The following is a 20,438-nucleotide window of genomic DNA, read 5'->3' on the forward strand; positions in this document are numbered from 1 at the left end:
ACTCCGTGAGGATAAACACTTTGCTCCTCTCCTTTCCTCCATTCTGCTGCCTAGAACATTAACATGATGGCTGGAGATACAACGTCAATCTCACAACAGTAAGGCAATCTTGAGCACAGAAGTCACACTAAGGATGGAAGAGCAGAAAGGAAGAATACACTGAGCCATTGATTAATGTGGAGCTACCTTCCCAGCCCTGGGCTGCCAACCACAGCTCAGTTTTTATGTGAGAGGGGAAAAAATGATCTTTCTTAGTTAAGCTGCTGCTATTTGAGTTTCTTTCATATGTAGCTGCATTTAATCTTAACTAATACAGGCTTCCACTGTATTTCTCTTTTTTTTTTTTATTTTTCAGACTCTGAGATAAAGTAGTATGGAGCCTCCAACTGTATTTTAAAATTTATAAAGCATAACTGAATCAGGCAAGGTGCCCACAAGAATAGCTAGGGAATACCAGAATGACAGAAGAATCCACTATTGCTTCTGGGTCAGGAAAATTGTAAGAAATGAAAGGAAGAGCAAATATTCATTATTCTACTTTGGAGTACTCCAAATGCTCATCTTCTGCTCCCAAGGGGAAGGCTCTCAAAGACTGAAACTTCTGAAATAAAATCTCATATTTATCTCCTCAGAGATCATTCTAACAGTTGGACTAATCTTTGTGGATTCTACCAGAGCACAAGAAACAAAAGTAGTCCATTCATCTTCATGTTCTTGCAAGAATATGATTCAAGTAGGTCCTGGAGGATCGAAGGCAACAGGGACAGAAGCACTTCCAGCAACAACCACCATGTGGGGAGCATAGACTGAGTTTTTACTCTTTGCCAGGGAGAGTTTAACTCCTTTACTTCTTAAGACATTGAGTTCTCAGAATAACCCTATGACCACTGATCTCTCCTACAAATCAGGATATTAACATGCAGAGAGATTTTGAATTAGATATTCACATGAAAGAAAATAACTTTAAAAAAATAATGACTTTAAAAAAATAATGACAACGCAATAATTTGAAACCCATCAAATACTTGCAGTTGCACAAACAATAGTGTGAGTGCTCTCTTTGAGAAAGAAGATGCGGGATTGGAAATATGAGTACCTCTTTAATAAGGAATTAACTTTAATTAAAAGAAGTCATGAAGTAAATCTCTAGAATGTTTAAGTGCTTTGTTTCTTCTGGTTGTAAATTCCTTCCCTGTGCAGATAGAAAAGCCACAGGATCCATCAATTGTAACCTAGAAAACACAAAGAGCTTTAGTTGACTGACAAACCAACTAACTCAGAAGGCCCCACAAAGTTTTTAATCATAAACAAAAAAGTTCCTCAGTACTATTTTGGCCCTTTAACACGAAGAGGTAAGAAATCTCTCTCAAGTAATTCTACCATAGTTTGTGTATAAATGCATCGGAAATATAAACCTCCATGTTGTTTAGTATCGGAGTCTATAAAATACATTTTAGAAAATTGTGGCAGGTTGTAAAAAATAGTTTAAAATAAAATGATAGTTTATAAGTTAATTTTGTGTTAAGTACTTCAGATATAAATGAATTTATAATAAAAATACATGTAAAAACATATTATTTCTTTAACATCTAGAATTAAGCCCCCCTTTCCTTCAATATTATTAAAAGTCCCAAACAGGTTTTTTTTTAATATATTTTATTTATTTATTTAACAGAGCGAGAGAGAAATCACAAGTAGGCAGAGAGGCAGGCAGAGAGAGGGGGAAGCAGGCTCCCTTCTGAGCAGAGAGCCCAATGTGAGGCTGGATCCCAGGATCCTGGAATCATGACCTGAGCTGAAGGCAGAGGTTTAACCCACTGAGCCACCCAGGCACCCCAAAAGTCCCAAACAGTTTTTGAAGTGGCTTTTAAATATTGATGTCTCCCTGTTGCTGGTCCCAGTAAGCCTAGATCAAATTTGGAAAAAGTCACTTAAGAGTTTAAACCTAAGCCATGTCACAAAGTTTACTTCTTCTACACAGTGAAATATGATGGTCTGGAGCATTCATTTAAAGCACAGAGTAAATATATGAGGACTAATTTTTTAGAGACCGGAAATGCCTTTCTAAGCTTTGAGCTACATTAAATGTAGACTTTTAGAAACATATGATTCTAAAATCATATGATTTGATTTTTGAAGGATTCTTGATTTTGAAGGATCTCCACAAAATTTTGCACATATGCTGTTTCTTTGATTTCCAAAATTGTTCTGTAAGAAAAATGGGATGGAGGTTAGTCCCATTTCACAGACGGAAAGTCATTGAGAGTGGGAGTGATCTTTATAGTAATGGTAGATAGTATTGCCACTTAAAAGAAGACACCCTGACTTTTTGTTCTGTACCTATTCAATTATGCTAAAATCTTCTTTTCTTTAGAAAAGGAATACAATGTTTCAAAGACAACTTTTTTCCAGTAGGCTCATTGCTCTTTGAGGTACAGCAAGGGTTACATTACAATGTGTAAAATGCTGAGAGGCACACATGCCCCCAGATCTTTCACCAACAGCCAAGCCCATGCTGGCACATCTCTCCATGGAATCTACTCTGTTGAGTTTACTTTGAATCTGCAAAATGTGCCCAGAAAATATAGATGGCAGTTGTTTGAGAGAACATGAATTCCTAAGACTGCTTTACAATATTATCAAGGATTAATTATTAGTTCACTTTAGTGTCTGAAAGATTCAAAATAGAAAAGACCCATTAGGGGAGTCCATGTTGATAAAGTGGAGGGGAGAGCTGGAAAATCCCCCAGTTGAATTGTTTAAGGGGACGGTCATTTCAGATTATTAAATGAAAGACAACAACATAGTCAGGCAGTAAGTGTGGAGATAAAGCAGGCGACAGCTAAAAAGAACATATAATCAGACGTCATCTCCTTTCTTGTATTGCCTAGAATTTGGCGTTGATAATAACAGGCAACATACATGAGCAATCGCCAAGCACCAAGCGTAATATATGGATTATCAAGTTTAATCTTCATCCTAATTTTATGAAGTTAGGTATTATTATCTTTAACCAGGCCCAGGAAGATTAAGAGACTTGCTTAATGTCATACAAGAAGCAAAAGAATGATTCGGGGCACCTGGGTGGCTCAGTGGGTTAAAGCCTCTGCCTTCGGCTCTGGTCATGATCCCAGGGTCCGGAGATCGAGCCACACATCGGGCTCTCTGCTCAGCAGGGAGTCTGCTTCCTTCTCTCTCTCTGCCTGTCTCTCTGCCTACTTGTGATCTCTGTTTGTCAAATAAATAAATAAAATCTTACTGACTCCAACAGTATGCAGGCTCTCAACCAATTAAAGCCTTTATTTATGGCTTACTGCTTCATAAGCATGCCATTTGGTTCTCATTACTCTTTTTTTTAATGAAGATTATTTATTTATTTATTTGATAGAGATCACAAGTAGGTAGAGAGACAGGCAGAGAGAGGGGGGGAAACAGGCTCCCTGTTGAGCAGAAAGCCCAATGCAGGGCTCAATTCCAGGACCCTGGGATCATGACCTGAGCTGAAGGCTGAGGCTTTAACCCACTGAGCCATTCAGGTTCCCCTGGTTGTCATTACTCTTAAGATATGGTTATTACTGGAAAGAAAAAAACCAGAACTAAAATAATTTGAAGACTGGCTTAATTCAAAGGATCTAGTAAATCAATGAAATAACTTAACATTAGCCTTGCGATTCCAATGTCCGTTTCTTTCTACCATGATGTTCACTCAATGCTTAACCAAAAGTATTAAAGTGCCTCTCTGTTCACTGTATTAGGTACTGGGCATATAAAGACTAAGACATGGTCCCTTCCTTTTAATTCAACATCTTAGGGGAGCAACTGATAAATATTTGGAAAAATAATTAGATTGTAACAAGGATATAGAAGTCTCTAGAGAAATCTGAAAAAATTTCATTTAAAAAGATCACAAAAAGGGTGTGGCTGAGTCGGTTAAGCATTAGACTCTTGATTTTGGCTCAGGTCATGATCTCGGGGTTGTGAGATTGAGCCCGGTGTCAGTCTCCATGCTCAGCAGGAAGTCTGCTTCTCTCCCTCTCTCTCGCCCTCTCCCTCTGTCCCTTCCCCTACTTGATGCTCTCTCTCTAAAATAAATGAATAAATCTTTTTTAAAAATCCTAATTGAGTTAGGTCTTTATACTAGATAACCTTTTAAAATGTCTCTCCAATTTATAATCTGTTATTTCTTCTCCAGTTATTAATGGTTCTATCACCACTATCCACCAATAAATTCCCTAGGGATAATATGGCTATTTTATATCTCTATTGATCATACCTAATTTTTTTAAAGGTTTATTTGTTGGAAAGAGAGAGCAAGCATGGGTTTGGCGGGGGGCTGCAGAGGGATACAGAGAGAGAATCCCAAGCAAACTCTGTTAAGTGTGGAGCCCAACATAAGCTAAATCCCAGGATCTTGAGATCATAATCTGAAAATCAAGAAATTAAGAGTGGGACACAATGACAACACCCAAGTACCTACTGACCATTAGATCAGCAGTGTACATCTAACCAGAGCTGGGCCAATCAGACTATCTCTCTAGAGAACCTGACCTGAAACACACAAAGCATAGAGACTAGAAACTAAGTCACATTGATAATGGTTGTTCTAGAGAGAAACTGTCCCCACTCTTTGGTGCTGAAATCCCAGAAGCTGATCAGAAACCTGCCCTTCTTGGGTGGTAATGTGTCCAAAAAATACCGTTTCTTGCCTAAACTGTATAATTTAGATTTATCCCATTTGCATCTAGTCAAGTTTCAGGTTAGTAAGTCCTGAAAGATGAATAGGAGGTACCCAGACAGTGAAAAGTTGGAACCAGGGTTTAAAGATTCTCAAATGCCACATTAAAAATGGACTTCATCCTGGAGGTAAGAGTAAGCTAAAGATAGCTTGTGCTTGTTTTTAGAGACTTTAAACAAGCAAATTAGTGAGGGGCTAATGCCAGTAAGAAACAAGATAAAGAAATGTTTACAGAAGCAGTTGAAGATCTGTAAGGAAATGTGAAAATATTACCCCCTTAAATTATTTTGGAGTGAAGCTATACACAACACAGGCTTCACTCACAAAGCCTGTTATATCTGCATTCCTTCTTGGTGGTTGTACTAAGTATCTTCCACTTGCCTTTCTAGATCTTTCCTCCAATTTGCACCCTGCATCCTAAGAGGCTGGCTGGCATATGCCACTTCTTCAAGCTTCTTTTGTCTTTGGTTTTCCAGTTGGGTTTAGCTACTGGAGTGCATCAGTGAGAGACTAGTGAGAGAAGAAAGTTCAGGGCATTTATCCCCCAGGATCCCTCTCTACAGAGTCTCCATGAACTTGAACAAAGGTTACTGCTCTTCTCAGGCAATCCTCTCCACACAGCTCTCATCTCCTCTCTCAGACTTTTTTGCTTTAGATTTCGAGAGCCATTCCTTCCCATTTCCCATTCAGATGATCCTATTTCTAACCCTAGAGTAGTACCCAATCTCTCTTGATGTCTCTTTGCCCTGACCAAGCCTTTGTAAATAGTCCCTTTCTAAAAATGTTATTCAAACTACACAGTTTGTTGGTCATCTGATTCCTGCAATAACCTGATAAAACAGAGTCCTTCTACTACCTTGCATGTGAAGACCTAAATATGAGAAATTAGTTCCCTTTAAAGCTCCCTACCTCAGGAAACAGCCCAATGTATATTGTCCTTTTTAAGGATTATCCAGGGGAGTTCTAGTGTTATTACAGTCATAAATAAACATGTTAGCAGCCACAAGGAATCCAGAATTTTTCCAAGAAAAATACCCTGTGCTAACCTGAGATGAAGAATACTTTACACTAAAATGCAAGAAGTAGCAGTTGAGTAATAATAAACAGAGGAATAAGCCACAGGCAAAGTCCAACAAGCAAGAAGAATCAGGAAGACCTACCTGCCTTGAGATGGGAAGTTGGGGCCAATTGCCACATAATCTGAACTCACTTTAAGAACCAATCACCACTGCTTAGGCAGCCTGAAGGACAAAGAACAGAAGAAAGAGGAAAGGTAACTTAATTCAAACAAGCTCTTTTACAACATTGGCTTGAAACACGGTTATTACAAAGTCTGTTCCAAAAGTATATACTGGAGTTATTCCATTACATTTACATATAGAGTCCTTGATAATATCTGCTCATACAGGGAGTGATTCTTCATTGAAGCCTGATTAACTCTTTTTAATTTATTCATGCATTCATTTCTTTATCCACCCATCCATTCAACAGATAATGTCAGAGATCTACAGACGATGAGACATGGCATTATGCATGGGAGATAGGAAGGAAAACAGGAGACGGTGCCTAATTACAATCAGGTTGGGCAGACACACAAGAAAGATAAATGAACAAGTTAGTGATTCTAGGATGATGAGTGCAAAGATAATGAAATGCATAGGGTGAGGGAAGCACAGAGGAACTAGATGTGGAGATGGTCGGAAAAGCTTCATGGAAGAGGGACAATTAAGCTGTCTTACAATGTTAAATCTGACTGAAGAGGTGAAAGGCATATGGTATGAATCACAGGCGTCTTTAAGTAGAAACGTCCAAAAGAGCAAAGTGTTTTTCACATCCTTCAAGGAAACTCAGTGCCTGAAGTGATACCCAGGGGCTAAAGTACCCTCATCCTCTTTTCCAATATGTAGCTCAGTTGCTTGGCAACCACAACTGGGCTAAATCCAGTCTCATTCTCAATTAATTTGGGAAAGATCTTTGTTTTTTAAATTTATACCCTTGGGAGCTTCACTTTACAAAGAAAAGGGAATAGCTTCTGGCCTTTCTATCTGATTTAACTGTGAATTTCTTGACTTTTCTTCAATCATACCACCACAATAAAGATTCAAAAAAGTCACAACTATCCCTGTTGAGGAAGTACTGGTATCATTATTTTGAAATAGCTTTTTTTCCAGATACACTTGCTAGAAGCATTAAGCTTTTTGCACTCTCCTGGGAAAAAGAAAGGTGATTAAGATGGATTTTGAGTGTCTTCTAAAAACAAGGAGCTCTTGCAAATACAGAGAAGGTGTTTTGTAATTATATATAACCAACTTCAACTGCCTCTGGCTATGTAACCAACATAGTGTCAGGTGCAAAGTGATGAAATAGCAATATATTTCAGAGGCTTCATCCCTGAGAACTTTTAATTCTATTTTTAAAGATTTTATTTATTTACTTATCAGAGAGAGAGAGAAAGAGAGAGAGGAAGAGCACAAGCAGGGGAGCGGCAGGCAGGGAGAGAAGCAGACTCCCCACTGAGCAGGGACCCTGAAGGACACAGGGCTCCATCTCAGGCCCCAGGATCATGACCTGAGCTGAAGGCAGATGGTCAACCATCTGAACCATCCAGACATCCCAGAACCTTTAATTCTGATACAAATGTGCTCCAGTCCTGCACAGCAAAGGATTCTTCTGTTTTCTTTTTCTTTTTTTTTTTCCCCTGGATCCCAGCAGGACATGATCTTCCATGAAAGGAGTTTTCAAATATTGCAATCAAAAATGAGCTATAATAAGACAAAATCACATACCTACCACTGGCAAAGCATGGAAAGCCAGACTTGATTAAATAAATGTATGGAAAATAATTTACAAAGGTAATCACCTTAGTTAATACAAATTGATAGTTAATAAAGGAACAGCTGCTATTCCAGCTCACTAATTCACCATACGCAGCTTATTGTGCATACATAGATGTCTATAGAACACGCAGTACAGACTATATGTCCAGTGCTATGGACAAGTTTTCATTAAGTCTGAATTAAGAAATTTTTCACTCTTTACAGATAGATTCCCAAACTGAATAACTCTACCTGATCACTGGAAGGCAAAATGCCGGTACACACAGAAGAATGAAAATAACATGTATTATAGAATGGCTCATGCAGAGAAAGGGTTAAATGAAATATAATATATGCATATTGTGAAATGCTATTGAATCATCATATGGAAACAGGCAGACGTCTATGTTCTGAATTAGAAACATCTCTAAGAAAAATACAGGTCTTAGAACAATGCATATAGTGTGAGATTGTTTTTAGGGATTAAAAAAAAAGATGCGTTCATTTGTTTGTAAATGTATAAAAGGAGACAAAAGCATATGCACTGAGCAGTCTTTACTAATTACTTGACTATTAAGGTTGAGGAATGGTAGTGAAATTTCACACTCTGTGCTGAATCACTTAATGAGAGTATGTACTTGAGTATGTATTTGAAATATGAGCATTAAATATGCGTACACACAAACAGAACGTTTCTTAATGAGATTTTTTTCTCTGTGGGTGTGATGCCTGTTTCCCCATGTTGCTTAAGAAGGAATAAGGACTTTATCAAAGACTTTGGGAAACCTCCTAACTAAAGGTTTTCTCTAAAACTCACAGAAGCTAAATGACTTAGCCAGTGACTCCCTGCCTGCCCTTAATGTTTTTTCTTTTAATTGTAAATATATAAAAAGCAAAGTATAGAAAATAATATGACATTCCCAAACATCCAAAGCCATTTAAAACCAGTTAATATTTCACTATATTTTCTTCAAAACTCTGTTTTGTTTTTAATTAAAAATTATAAACAAACCTAACCCTGTCCTTTCCTATCTGCACATACACACCTATAGGGAACTACTGCTCTAAAGTTTGTAATTTTCATTCCTGTACAAATTTGTGTACTTTAACTACACACACACACACACACACATATATATATATATATATATATATATATATATATATATAGTGTTGATTACTAGTTCTTTATTATGTACATAAATTATATCATAATGTCTATATCCTTTTTGCCTGAACTGGACTTGGTGGCCTGTTTTACTCCTGTTTTATGGATTTAAATAATGCAATTGGGGGTGCCTGAACGGCTCAGGGAGCTAAGCTTCTGACTCTTGATTTTGGCTCACATCGGGATCTCAGGGTCCTGGGATTGAGTCCTGTGTCTGGCTCCTAGCTCAACAGGGAGTCTGCTAGATATTCTCTCTATCTCCCTGTCCCTGTGCCCCTCCCCCTCTCTACAGTAAATAAATTTGTAAATAAACAAACAAATAAACAATGCAATCAAATTGGCCTTGCCCACATTTATCTGGACAGTCAAGCCAAGAGGCTGCCCAGGTGGATCAACAAAAACGCAAGGACTGTGACTAGAGCCACTGTTGGGATTCTACACTGTCCACAGCAATGATCAGCAATGTATTCCTGCTAAGGGGCACATAATGGAAAGTTTCTGCTTTGCAGGCTATATGGTCTCTGTAGAAACTACTCAACTCTGCGATTACAAAGCAAAAGCAGCCATAGATATTATGTCATTGAGTAGGTGTGGCTATGTTTCAATAAAACTTTATTTATAAAAACAGACTATATGTTGTTTGGGGCCTGAGGGCTATAGTTTGCCAACCTCTGTTCCATGGAAGTGAGAGATGCAGAAGGGATTCAGCTACCACATCTCTCTATAGAACCCTGGGGATAGTAGGGTTGATCTAAGAAGCTACCCTCCTCCATAATGTTCCATGTGCATCCTTGTGGAAATTGCCTACTATATGGAGATAAAACCCCATTAGCAAGGACCAGTACTTGGTCAAACAGCACGGAAGCTGTCTCCCTGGCTAGAACCTGGTTCCAAGTGGGAACAGCAGTGTGTCTCAATGGAAAGAGTAAAAAGCTGGCAATCATCTGGGTTTGGGATCTGATTCCCAATTTTGCCACCATCATGTGTGTTGTCTGTGTAGTTCCATGCTAGGCACTTCTTCTTTCTGGGCATGTTTCCCTCTTGCAAAATGAGTGTGTTGGGGGCATATTATCTCTGAGGTTTCCTGCAGCTCCAAGATCCCATGATATTAGGGATAGTATAAATAAATACAATCTAGTGAAATCCCCTAAATGTTCTTTCTTGCCATAACCTAGCAGTGTTCCCTAGGAATACTCCAGAATCATTAACAAGGAGGATGAATGATTGATTTAAATTCTATCAGCTCCTTTTCTCTACCTACTAGTCAGCAGAGAAAAAGGTTGACCTCAGAGAGTGACCAGGAAGGTGGAAGAATTTTAAGTTAAGGCAAAGGACCAGGGATTAAAGAACCAATAAGAGAGGAGATGTTCTACATTAAAAAAGAAGATTCACTATGGAAGGGAAACCTGTCTTCAAATATAAAGTTAGATGGAAATCATAAATTACAGCAAATTTGTTCCATATTGTCCCAGAAGGGAGAAATGAATGGTATTATAGGATGGACTTGGGTTCAGCTCAAGCAAAAGAGATATTTTCTGGAAACTATAGATGTGTAAAAGTGTAGCAGCTGTTAGAGGGGTATCTCACCCATAGATGTGTGCAAGAGAAGAATGACTGAGCACTTGAGGTAGTGCAGAAGGATTGAATGAGGAGTTGGACAATATTCCTTCTAACAATGAGATTTTTTAACTGTCCATAGAGGCTGAACTTTTGTACTTAGTACCGGACCTGACTCTCTCCTTTCTGTAAAAGCCTACTAAATTTTCAGGAATGCCCAGCTATTAGAAACTATTTCAGACAAAGGAATTTTCTGTGATATTTATGCCACTCCCCAATATTTGGTACAATGATGGGAACATTGCAGGTTCTCATTATTTGCTTAAAAAATGGAATAAAGGAAGGGAAGATGGAAGGAACAGAGGAAGGAAGGACGGGAGGGAGGAAGGAAGGCAACAACTGGCAGTTACTTTACAAAATATAAATAAAAATTCAATTTATATAATATTGTAAAGGAAAATATTCAATGGTTTATATGTTCCTATTCGTACTTGAAGCTTTAGCTTCCCTGATTTCCTCACTCAGAGGGGGTCACCCAATCTACAATCTGAACTGGTTAGTTGTGCTACCCCAAATCAAGTTCATTCATTCCAACCCCTGTGGCAGGTTGGTGGAGGCAAATGTGAGATGACGCTTGGTTGGTCACAGCTCTAGTATGCCCTGTTCTTAACTTGGCAGCATCCCTCCATGTGTTTCAGAATGAAGTGGGCACCAGGATGAACATGATCATCTTCTCTGTAGCAACAAGCGGGATCCTCTGGAAGTCATGGCAGTTATGAGGAGGACACAGCTTGAGGCTCAGTTCTGCGATGCTGGGGTAGGCATATAAGGGATTCTGGGCTGTTACCAGTCTATTAACTCTGCTTTTGGAAAGGAGAGCCATAGCAGACAAAGACCAAATGGGGAAATAAAAATCCCATTCTTTTTCCACCCAGAGTATAATGAGTCATGTCTATGTATTGGGTAAGTCAGCAAATATAAAGCAGTCAATGATCTACCTTTTTGGAAACATTTAGATATAAGGTTTATTTAATTGTACCTACAACAGAGTCCAGGCAGGTATTTTTACACAGAAACAGAACATAAGGGCCCTGTATTTATTGAATGCCTTCTATGCTTGTTGCTTCTGCTGGAAAAATGAATGAATTTTCTCATTCAATCCTTGTGGGAGAGATATCATCCCCACTCAACAGATGAGAAAAACAACTCAGACTCAGGGAGAGAAATAAGGTGTCCACTGTGACAGAGCATGTGAACCAATCAAAACCCTCAAAGCTTTAAAATTGTAATTCCAGACTCCTGATATGTCAATAATAAATCTGAGTAGCATGTTCATTTCATTTTGTCTCATGTCTCCTCAACCAGAAGACAGTACCATCCCAGAAGCACCTGAATCTGAGAAGCCATCACCCAATTTGCCCAATAGGAACCTAAACTCCAGGATTCTGCATCTTTGGAAATGAAGAAACAAGTATTATTATTATCAGTCTGTTTCTAGAGAGGAAAAAGTCTAGCAAATAAGGATCAGAATGCTGTCAAGTCTAAAGCCACCGCCTCCATGGAAACCTAATTTTTACTTAATAAGATGAAATGAAAGAACAAATGATAGCAAGGCATTTTTTTAAAAATTGGTGTTTTATTTTATGACTCTAGCCTTGAATGAATGTGATCAAGCAGGATTCTTTGAGCTCTCTTTCAACCTTGAGAGAACTCTAAAATGTCCTCTTATTATATCAGCAATGCTGCTAAAGGACATAGTCTGGACATATTGATAAACTTCTCTGAGTGGAGAGATTATACTTGGTACTTGCTAGATGACTACATTAGATTTCCTGTTAATAACTGCACCGCAGGAACTAATATAATATCTCACTCCTCCCTAAAGAAGTATTTTATAAATTTACCCTTTAGTTCAGGGGAAAGTTGGTGAATCTCAGTTATCACAAATGAGATAAAGGATAATTTGTCAGATTAAATCCCTGGGTTAAAAATTAAACTCTAAGAATATTATATTAGCTCTGTATTAGTTTTAATCCTTCAGGTAATGGAGGGGTACAAATTTAGACCCTAAAATTAGAGTCATGGCTGAGGAAAGAAGTGGATTTGGCTTGAAAGGGATGATCTCAGGCAAAAGCAGGTGTGTCTTCAGACTGGGTTTTGCAAAGGAAACTAGAAATGAGGAGGAATTGTTTAAAATGAGAGAAAGCTCATTGGTCTAGATAAGATCCTGAGAAAATACAATTTAGATCACATCCTTTGGCTGCCAAGGGCCCTTCATCTGAGAAGCAAGGAAGGTGGGGGTATGGACATGAGACTTCTCAGGTTACATCAAGTAGAAGCCTGGAAGACATAACAATGATGACAAAGACCACTGACTGGGATGCCCCCGTGCCACCTCCTGTGGCTCCCCTCCTTGCTTACTCCATCCAACCACAGCAAGCTCCAAGCTTTTCTTGAAACTTCCAGCACACACCCGCCTTCACATAGTTGTACTTGCTGTTCTAGCTGCCTGGAATTCTTCCTCCACACCCCAGATAGTGGCCTAGAAAGTCTAGATAATGGACTAGATAGTGGAATAGATAATGGACTAGAAAGTCCTCAAGGACTTTCCCTTGAGGTCCCGTATTGAGTGAGAATTTTCCAGAACTCCCAATTTAAAATGCAACCACTCTGTACCCCTGTCCCTCAACCCGGTCACTCTCCTTGTATGCTCCTTTCCCCATAGCACTGATCACTTTCTAACATATCACTTATTTTATTCTTATTCCCTGGCACCCCTGCTCCCAAATACAAGCTTCATTAGAGTGGTGATTGTTATCTGTTTGGGTCACTACTGTGCCCACAATGGTCCCGGGCACATAGTTAAATGAATGAGAGAAAGAAAACAAAGTCAGGAAAATTTTGAAAACTGTACAGAATAACGCAAGATAAATGGCTCCTGCCATTCCCACAGTTCGACTTAGCATGGGGGATTATTGTCTGACCTCTTGCCCTTTGAAATGAGCCACTCATGTCTCAAAAGTTCTGTTCTGCCTGAAATCGTTACAGCATCACAGCAGAGAGCACTGGGAATAAATTATTCTCTGGGCTGTGACAGCTGCGGCTAGCTGTGTTCTCCGGCAAGGGGTTTGGCAATGGTGGGGTGAGGCTGGAGTCTGCCTGGACCCAGGGTCTCTTGGTTCACCATCCATTCACCAGGCTGCCAAAACATCTGGTGAGAATGGAAGGAAATGCACAGCCAGAGCTTGTGTCTCTTCATGCCAAGCAACAGATTTATCTAAAATTTCCAGTGAATCAAACAAGACTAGAGGAATAAGGAAGAATAAACAGATGTGTAAATCTCTGCAATCCCCTGAAATTCCTCTAAAATGAGAAAAAATGGATTTTCAAAAAAGATATCAATCTATAAAGACAAACAAGATAGGAGAAGAGGTAACAGTAAATAAGAGATGTTAACTAGTCTGGGGGAGACTGAGAAACAGTGGGAGAATGACCATGCTTTATTCATTCTAAAAATGCATCTTTTTCATATTTTAACACCTCTGAAAAGAAGGTGACTCTTAAAATCAGTGGCATCTTGCAATTGTAATTGGCAGTATTTTTTCATTCTTTGTTATTCCTTAGGTCATAATGGTATATAATATAAGGGAACTCAACTTAGATGAAATCAAATGTGGGAGCCACACAGAGGAATCTGAATGCCAAAAGTTTGTAGAGGGCCATATTATGGAGAGGAAACCAAGCTGCCTTCCAGAATCTCAAGAGAGACTGAGGACTTGGAAGCACCAGAAACCAGGAGAGGTGGGGCCGAAGAGAAGGGCTCATGATAGAGGAAAGATTCAGGGTTGATTAAAACACACACACACACACACACACACACACCCCTATGGGGTCCCCCATATCCCTGCCACCTCACACACTAATGCAATGGGTTACTACTCAGTGCGTCTAATGATGTGGATGGGGTTGCCAAATAAAAAAGGCCCAGTTAAATCTGACTTTCAGATTTGCAGGGAACATACTTATACTAAAAAAGCATTCCTTGTTTATCTGAAATTCATATTTTACTAGGCAATCTCTATTTTGTTGTTGTTTGGCTAAATCTGGTAGTTCTATCTAGGAAGAAATTGAATCAGGAGTATTCAAAACTCTGAGATGCAAGCCCCGTGAAGATTGTTGATGAAGCCCAGGACTGAAAACAAACAGTTTAAATAAAATCATATTGAATGATGATAGTCTCAGCAACACTTGGCAATTCAGGTCCAAGAGCACTGCCAGCCATGTCTACAGCCCCCACCTCCAGCCACCACTGGAAGAAAGCAAAGTGAGAAAGTAGTGGAACATTCTATGGGGGCCTTGCCTATAACAGAGAAAAGACCAACTGACTTTTTGTGGTCCCCTAAAAGAGCAGCTTGTCCCCTGTCTAATCATGCTACAGAGAAGCCCATCATTCAGCCAGTTTCCCCACCCTGCTCCCCCCACATATTAGACTCACACTCTGGTTTTTGCCCAACTGTTAATATGGGCAGACAACAAAAGCCTGCCATATGTTTAAGAAAAACCTGTAATGTGAAAGACAGTAACTGAAAATAACACAGAAAAAGACGCATGAGGTAAAAAGATAATATAGGGAGAGAAAAAAACTTCAAAAGATAACCAATGCCTTGTTAGAGAGAAGAAAAGATATTACATTTATTAAGTAAAAATATCAGGGTATCTTTAAAAATGAACAAGAGAAAAGAAAGCTCTTGTAAATTCAAAATACAATAATCCATATTAGTAAAACTCCACTAGAAGGACTAAAAGATAAAGATGGTGAGGCCTCTCAGAAAGTAAAATAAATGGCCATACAGATGGAAAATTAGAATTAAAAAAATGTAAAGAGGGGCACCTGGGTGGCTCAGTGGGTTAAAGCCTCTGCATTCGGCTCAGGTCATGATCTCAGGGTCCTGGGATGGAGCCCCACATCAGGCTCTCTTCTCAGCAGGGAGCTTGCTTCCCCCTCTCTTTCTGTCTGCCTCTCTGCCTATTTGTGATCTCTCTGTCAAATAAATAAGTAAAATATTTTTTTTTAATGTAAAGACTATTGAGAGGATCCATCCAAGAAGAGCAACAGTCGACTGATAAGAGGTCTAGAAAGAGAGAAAAAAATAAAAAGGAAGTGCAATTATCAAAGAATGTAAAGATATTATTTAGAACCAAAAAACTATGAGTTTCTGGACTGACAAGGCCTATGGGATGCACAGGACCAAGAATGAGAGGAATGCCACAGACTTTTCAGAACACTGGTGTTGAAGAAGATTCTTAAACAACTGGAGGTGTCAAGTAGGCATCTAAGCTATGGTTCAACAGCAGGTAGACACTGCATTTCAGGAAAGCCAGTCTCAAGTTGGCAGAATGAGACTGCCTACTAACACAGTGATCTCAGTGATTTGGGCTAGCCTTCTGGGATTCTAGAGAATGAGGTGAAGGGTATAGGGAGTGAATTGGGTCGGAGTCACTCCTGAACAAAGAGGTCCACACTGTCTTCGCTCAAGAGAACAATGTACTTCACTTGGCCCTCATGTTGGTGCAGTTAGCCTTTTACTCAAGTTCAGAGGGCACAAGTGGAGGTTCCAGGCACAACACCTGATTGGTTATAAATGACACAGGGAATTGGGAAGATTTCATTGGCACAAGAGCATTCAGGAGATTCACAATTATTTATAAATAAAAACACTATAAACAACTTTAATTAGTCAACAATAATTAAAAGTAGGAAACCTCAACCCAGTATCTAGATTTCTATATTGAGGTATGTGACGTTCTAACATCAGGCTTCTCTTCTTGGAACAATTTGCTCGAGCTTCAGAGTAGGGACCTCTTTCAGATGAGGCATGCAGTTCTAACTGGCCATGAACTCTACCATTCCCTATTATCCCCAAATCCTGAGGTCAACTGTCTGGTGCCATTTATTATCAACTGGGGACTACTTTTTACTTTAAAATTGAGTAGAAAATGACCTTGTTCCTTAACGTGGTCAGCACCACCCATTCCTCACCAGCCTCTCTTGTGGACATCTGAGTTGCTAGACAGCTTTAGAAAGCCACAGAATGGCTTTCCATTACCACTGAGTCTAGCTACCACTTTAATGCTTTAGCATAATGATAATTTTGTATATAGGGAGTCCATGGCATGGGATAGGGGTGAAAACTCTCTCATGAACTAACCAATCAATTATTCTGAACCTCGGTTTCCTTCTGAAAGAGGGATTTTGTGATATTGCATTGCTAAGGTGCTGCTAATGTAGTAAGACTACTATTCTATTTCTACTGGGAAAAAATATGGCTAACTGAGAACATAATTTTTTAAAAGATTTTTATTTATTCAATTGACAGACAGAGATCACAAGTAGGAAGAGAGGAAGGCAGAGGGGAAGGGAGGCAGCCTCCCTGCCGAGCAGAGAGCCCGATGAGGGGCTCGATCCCAGGACCCTGAGATCATGATCCAAACCAAAGGCAGAGGCTTTAACCCAATGAGCCACCCAGGCAGCCCAAGAACATAATATTTTTATTATTAAAACTAAAGTACCATTTAATGGGTTTTTCCAAGTCAAACATTTGTTCCAAGTCAAACATTGAACCCTCATTTCTGTCATAGCATATCATTGTATCCCTGATTTGTCCTATCTACTACATTTTCCCAGTTCAGAACATAGATAAGGGAAAGAGATAGTAATTTATGGTGCAGTATCTCAGAGAGATTTAAGACTGTAGATTCAGTCCTTCCACCTTAGCACAGAGACCTTTCACAAAGTCAGTTGAGGATATCTCTGAAAATTAAGGAGGAAAAGATCAATAACCTGGTCTTATCAGTAACAGCTACTGACAATTTTTTAAGAACTTGAGGCAGCCAAGTTTGGGCCATGATTAGATGTGGGGAATCTGAAACTCACCTGTATTTAGGACATCCCTAATTGTGCGGGGTGGGGTGGGGTATGCCTAAGCCCTCCTGCTGAGTGATCCGGGTGTGCAAAGATCCAGTGGAATGAAACACTAGGGCTGCTCAACAAACTCCACACTGCCCAATGTGCTGAAGAGAATGTGCTGCTTGGGGAATGAGGTGGTACAGATGAAGGTCATGGCAAGGATTCTGCAGATGGTATAGTATATTACACTGAATGTGTTCGTAACCTGGAAATACACTCAGAGATATTGGAATGAATCCTTCCTGTCTTTGCTATATGCTTCTTCATTTATGTCAGTGACAAGAACCAGCTTTTTGAATAGTAGGGGGTAGGACTACATCTCACTGCATTAGGTGCTTTGTACCCATCTTCTCTGATCTTTTCAACTACCCTGCAAAGGGCATATTCACCCACCATCACCAATTATCGATCCATCCATCCCACACGTGTTCTGAGTTCTGATGTCATGCCAGGGCCATTGTGCCGAGCACAGGGATGCAGTTGTGAACAAAACGGTCAAGATCCTGACATCCATGACACTTATAACTTATATTCTGGGGAAAGGTAGACAATAATAAATGGAACAACAGAATGTAAGAAATTAATTAGCACTCTAAAGGCATTAAGATAGGAAATAGATGAGATAAAGAGTGCTGGGCAACACAAAACACTCGTTGGTGTGTGAACGGTAATTAATGGCATGACAACACAATACAAGGAGTTATGAAGGAATATATAATGAGAGTAAACATAATTTCGATGGGGTTGGGGGAAGTTTCAAAACAGACCTGTGTAAGTACGCGGAATTCAAGCGGAGACCTGAAGGGTATACAGGTGAGTAGGTAGAGTGCAGGTGGGAGGGATGTGTCAGGTGAGTTGTAAGCAAGAGGAAGTGCACAGGCATGTGCCATGAGGTAGGAAAGACCTTGGCCTATTGGAGGCACTAAAGTAAGGCCATAGCAGGGACAGCAAGTCAGGCACAAGGGTGAGGTGAGGTGAAGAGAAAGCTTCACATGCCAAACCCCCTTGAAGACCTAGGCCATGCCTAAGGAAACAGAGGTTCACAGAGATTAAGTAACAGGTCCAAGGAACCCAAAGGCAATGATCAAGATTAAATTAGATTATGGGATGCCTGGGTGGCTCAGTGGGTTAAGACTCTGCCTTTGGCTTAGGTCATGATGTCAGGGTCCTGGGATCGAGCCCCAAGTCGGGCTCTCTGCTCAGCAAGGAGCCTGCTTCCCCTTCTCTCTCTGCCTGCCTCTCTACCTACTTGTGATCTCTCACTCTCTCTCTGTCAAAAAAATAAATAAAATCTTTTTAAAAAAAGATTAAATGAGGTTAGAATCAAACTACACAGTTTAGCGTGTTCTTTCTACTACACATACTATCCCTCTCTGTACTAAGGGACAATTAAGGCACATATGTAAATATCCTTCTGACCTAGGTCTACCAGTTCAGGAACAGATCCTTACAGTGTGTATTTTTTAATAAGGATGACCTGACAGTGGTTCGTCCATTTCTTCCAGCACCAGAGGTCATACCAACAGCTGTGTGTCTCAGTAAGGAGACAAGACCAACTGTACACGTCAAAACTGGGCTGGAAGTGCTTAATAACTAAACTTCCAGAGCCACTGGCAAGTTAGAGGAGAGAGGAATAAACAGAGTCATTATATTCCACTCTTGGTCTGTAAATCATCTGAGAGCCTCCATCATTTTTGTTGAGGTATTTTAATTGCTCTCATTTGCAGGAGCAAATTAGGTGTAGCATTGTTTTCTGGATGCTGTTCAGATTGGTGCCAGGAAGGAACAAAATGAGCAAAAAATGAAAATCCGTTTCCAAACAAAAGCCCAAATTCTGCAAGTGTAATTGATTTGTAACCGTGTCAAGGTAGTTTCTAAGGCAAATCTGTTCAGCACATCGTGGGGTTCTCAACTAAGGTCAAGAGAAATTGTTCAGTTAAACATGCATTTGACACCAGGAAAAGCCCCCTTGCATAGGACTCAGAGCAGGGCTTCACTGCGGCACAGTCTGTATCTAAAAATTCAGGACAAAGTGAGGAGTGTTTTCTACAGACAGGCTATTGGAACTTTGTGGAATTAAGACTTTTCTAACACATGCTAGGTAAAATGGTGATTAGGGAAGTAATTTGGGGAATGAAGACAACCCACACACCTCTCTCCATTTATCTGGGTAATGTATTTCTGTTTTCTCCTCATCAATTCAGGTTGTTCTGACTAATTTCTTGCTAAATGACATAACCACAGGAAGGTGAACAGGGAAGGGGAGATTTGATTCAATTTGACAAATTTTTCATGAGTGTTTAATCTGTGCCAGCTATGGAGCAAGGCTCTAGAGATATAGTATGAAACTGGTGGTGCAAAGACAGACAGACTCATGAGAATATCTAGCTGCCCCGTAAACTTGCTGAGACCACAATGCCATTTTCAAGGACTCACACAGCATATGAGGTAGCTCCGGTGAGCACACATGCAGGATTTCCTTCAGCATTCCAATTTTAGGCATTTTATACTGTCATCCAGAGATCATCAAATAATTCCCCAAATTCCAACATTTGAAGAGCCAATTGAGACTCTTTCTTACCTGGGAATACTGAGGAACATCATAGTCTTTTGCATGACAGTGTAACTTGAGTTTAGATTTTTAAACTACTTTTATAAACTATTTTTTGTATATTTTGTATACCTTTTGCACATTTTGTAAATTATCACCTATATGGGCCATTCCACAGAGATTGTCGATTTCCTATAAATTAAGTGAAACTATCAGTGGAGTATTGACATTTTACCCAACTGTCTCAAGCACTGAGAATGGAATTTCTCTGGTGAAGCAGAGCAATAGAGGTGTGAGACTGGAATTAAATCAATCTGATAATAATTAACAGGCAGTTCTACTTGTTCATGAGAGGCCCACCATGGAGGGTACACAGAGACACTCTGGCAAGCAGAATTGTATGAACAATACCGTCCTTCAGTGGTGAAGGGTGAGAGTTAGGCAGGACTGTGAACCAGGAACAAAAATACAGTACAGATTCCTAAACAGCTCTCATAACTAAGGTTTAGGTGGTGTCCCCAATTTATAAACTCTTTAAGTAGAGCTATATAAAGTTGCCATTTTAGTAAGACAAAGAGGTCAAATATTGACAATTTTATGTGGTTCAAATTAATATATTTAGGCTAACTCTAGATTTATGAAAT

General features: G+C 39.6%; 1 long non-coding RNA gene across 1 annotated transcript in view; it reads right to left on the reverse strand.

Moving 5' to 3' along the window:
- Positions 1-1,002: 1,002 nt before the first annotated feature.
- The window catches only part of LOC116580016, a 137,603-nt gene continuing 118,167 nt past the window's right edge, over positions 1,003-20,438 (reverse strand). The window contains exons 3-4 of the long non-coding RNA XR_004281493.1: positions 5,896-5,976; positions 1,003-1,232 (exon numbers count right to left, since the gene is read on the reverse strand). This is a non-coding gene — a long non-coding RNA (uncharacterized LOC116580016). The remainder of the gene's footprint in view (positions 1,233-5,895; positions 5,977-20,438) is intronic.

The sequence above is a fragment of the Mustela erminea genome, chromosome 1, assembly GCF_009829155.1.
Source record: "Mustela erminea isolate mMusErm1 chromosome 1, mMusErm1.Pri, whole genome shotgun sequence".
NCBI lineage: Eukaryota > Metazoa > Chordata > Mammalia > Carnivora > Mustelidae > Mustela > Mustela erminea.